Source organism: Bos javanicus, chromosome 10, assembly GCF_032452875.1.
Source record: "Bos javanicus breed banteng chromosome 10, ARS-OSU_banteng_1.0, whole genome shotgun sequence".
In the NCBI taxonomy this organism is placed as follows: domain Eukaryota; kingdom Metazoa; phylum Chordata; class Mammalia; order Artiodactyla; family Bovidae; genus Bos; species Bos javanicus.
In genome coordinates this window covers 8,318,817-8,322,655 of record NC_083877.1, presented here as the reverse complement: position 1 = coordinate 8,322,655, position 3,839 = coordinate 8,318,817, and positions in this window count along the sequence as shown.

The following is a 3,839-nucleotide window of genomic DNA, read 5'->3' as shown; positions in this document are numbered from 1 at the left end:
TACTTTAAGCTCTTTCTGAAGATCTCTAGTGGCTCCCCACTGAGAGGGTGGCCTGCCCCTCCTGGATCTCCACGCTCAAGTGTTTCCATTTCCTACTGTATTTAGGACATTCTGGATCCTTACCTAGCGAATTTCTTCTTCCCCTTTCAAAGCCGGTTGGAGCATCAGCTCCCCTGGCAGCTCTCTACATCCACTAGAGCCCACCCTGAAATACAGAAATGACTCTTCGCATTCACATGGTGTGAATTAATTGCAGGGGACTGGTTTCAAAGCAGGTGATGGAAAACAGTGAGTCACCAACTGGGGAACAGTGAGATTAGCATCCGCAAAGAGCTGCCACCATTTCTAAGCTGGAAGGGCAACAGGAGGAGGTAACCAGGGCCCAGGGGCCGTGATCACCTTGAGGAAGCTGTACCCTGGCGGACCTGTCCAGCAGGAGGTGGAGTCATGGTAGAGACTCACACGCTGTGAAAAAAGGAGGAGAAACACCCTGGCTTGCCTCTCTCTGCAACCCTCCAATCTGGCACCCTTGCCTCCCGTTGGCTGGACAGCTGGAAGTCAGCTGACATGGAGCCTGCAGAGGTTCCTGCTCCCACTGCCAACATAAAGAGAGCAGAAGAAGTGAGAGAGATGGACGGTTCCTCTTCCTGAGTAGGCAGATGGTCACTGTCTCTCCTCTGCTCCACTCTGATCTTATCTTCTTTATAACCCTGATCCCAGTGGGCTGTGGTGTGTGTTTACAAGTCTGTTTTCTTTAATAGACTGTGGAATTCCACAGGGTGAGACAATGGCCCTATTCATCGTGGCAGTCTGAGCGCCTGGCATAAGTCACAGAACGTAACAGGCGCCATATCTTTGTTGGACACCTATCGCAAGGAAATTCCTGGAGTTACCTCCAGCCAGCCCTCCTTTTCCATCTCCTTGATTGATTTACCTATGTTGACTGTCTGAACTCTCAGCGCTAAAGACTAAGCAAGGAGGAGCTTGGGGTCCTTTCAACTCTGAGTACATTCAACTCTCAGGCTGCGACTCTGAGTCACAGCCTTATATTTAAATACTCCGACAACAAATCCCGATGATTATCTATAGTCAGAGCACCATCAACATATCAGCCTTCTATCTACCCATAGCTCCATGGAAATTATCCAGGAAATTTCTCCAAATCTCAAGATATCCTTCCTCTACCACCCAAGATGTTCCTAGGCCATCTCTCCCTGCGTTAATCAGTATGAGCCCAGGGTAAACAGACTAATTTTAAAATCAGCTTAAGCAAAACATAATTAGGAAGATAAATTAGCCTCCCCAAATTGCATAATGAATGCCCAAGGAAAAAATTATTTTATTATCCACCATTTTAAATATCTGTGTAACTTTTTCTCTTCTATCATCACAGATGATACACAGCTAAAAGTGTAGGGAAATACCACAGAACATAACTTTCGACCTTGACTGTCTGTACAATGATTACCAAGGAGAAAAATGGGTTGTTTTTGTTTTTCTTATCTTGAATTTATAACACCAGCCTAGTTGTATAACGAGGGAAGTAGAGAAATTATAGTCAGACAATGTAATTATAATTGGACCCAGACAATCAGGGTCCAATTCCTGGTTCTAATTTATTGCTGGACAATCATGGGCAACTTAAATAACCTCTCAGAAATCAGTTTCTTCACACGCACGATGAGGATGAGGATAACACCGACCTCAACGGCGCTGAGGGCCAAAACAGGCTGTCGGTTTCAAACATTTCATGTGAATCTTTCATCTGTCCCGCAACTTCAGGACTCACCGACTGTTACTTGCACTTTACACTTTACACAAGGAAACAAGCACAGCGAGATTAAGTAACTTGCTCAAAGGGTTGTAAAAGCTGAGTGTGACTTTGTACAGTGCAATCACCAATTGTCTGAAACCTAGTAGGTGCTCAATTAACTTTTTTATTTACACTATCCCTCCTCTCTTGCCAAATTAACTAATCTTTATAGAAAATGGTTTTTTAAATAAAGCATAGGTGATTTACAATGCTGTGTGCATTTCCGCTGTACAGCAAAGATTCATATACATATATACATACATACACACACACACACACACACACTTTTTTATGTTCTCTTCCACCATGGTTTATCACAAGATATTGAATATAGTTCTCTGCTGTACAGGAGGACCTTGCTCTTATCCAGTCTCTATATAATAGCTTGAATCTGTTAATCCCAAACCCCTACTCCCTCCCTTTCCCACCCTCCCTTCGCCGCCCCTGCCCTCCACTGCCCTGGCAACCCTGAATCTGTTCTCTGTGTCTCCGAGTCTGTTTCTGTTGCAGAAATAAGTTCATCCGTGTCATGGTTTAGATTGCACACATAAGTGATATCATATCTTTCTCTGTTTGACTTACTTCTATTATTACAATTATCTCTAAGTTCATCCATGTTGCTGCAAATGGCATTATTTCAGTCTTTCTTATGGGTGAATAGTATTCCCTTGTAGCTCCCCCGTCCCTGGGATTCTCCAGGCAAGAACACTGGAGTGGGTTGCCATTTCCTTCTCCATATAAATATATGTACCACATCTGCCTAGTCATCTATCAATATGCATTGTGTTGCTTCCATGTGTTGGCTACTATGAACAGTGCTGCTATGAACAGGCTGCACATATCTTTTTGAGTTCGAGCCCTGTCCAGACATGTGCCCAGGAACAGCATTGCTGGGTCATATGGGAACTCTTATTTTGCATTTTTTTAGGACTCTCCACACTGTTTTCCATACCGGGGGCACCCATGTACATTCCCACTGATAGCGTAGGAGGGTTTCTAGAAAGTGATTTTTTAAAATGAAGTTCTTTGTTCAAGGGCCTGGATCCTACACTCCTGGCTGTGCATTCACTATACTCTGTGCCTCAGTTTCCCCCTGTGTAGACTGAAACAGCAGGCTGTCGCAGGCCCCAGTCAGCAGCCTCTGAGCTGGACCTGGCCTGCAGTTACACTCTATTACGCTGCCCCACATTCACGCTTCAATTAAAGCAATGCCAATGTTTAAAAATCAGTGTATTTCTTTATCTCTCTCACACACCAACACACATTTCAGGGTTTTCTTTAAAAAATAAGCCCAGCTGGCTCGATGGGCTCTCACTCCCACAGGTCAACATTCCCCTCAAGTTAAGGGCCACCACCTCCTTTCACAAAGGACAGATATTCCCCAATTTGCAATCACCCCCATTTCTCACGGTTTCAGGCCAACTGATGAGTCTACAACTTCTGGACTCAGTGGTCATTAGGGCCTCTTCCTTACACCTCTAAGAGTCTCTGATTCCCTGACCTTGAAAAGCATTTCCTGGAGGCAGCAGCCACTGCAGGGCACCACGGGTTTTCCTGCATGTCATTGTCACACAGGCTGGCCACTCACCCCAGCTTAACTGGGGCCTTCCCTGTTTTAGTCTGATAGTCCTGCATCTGAAGAAATTCTTCGGGCCCACGCCAAGCACGGAGGTCACCCCACGTGTCATGTCCAAATATCCCCCTCCAGGGGCCCCTCCAACGTAGGAGATGAGGATCCCCCTCCAGGGGCCCCTCCAACGTAGGAGATGAGGATGCCATCCCGCACCACCGTGTCCCTAAGACTCCATGGGGAACTCTGCCGTGTTAAAGGAGCTTGCCTAGCATCTCTCCCCGACTGGGTATTTGCTGGGGGAGCTGGGGCAAGCCAAATGAGAGGGGCTGGACCTGGTTATATGACTGCGTCTCCTGACTGGGCTCAGTGTGACCTTAGGGAGCCCATTCAGTCTCTGGGCCCCTCTGCTCCGCCTTTTATTCATTCAACAAACACTCGTGATATGCCCCCAAG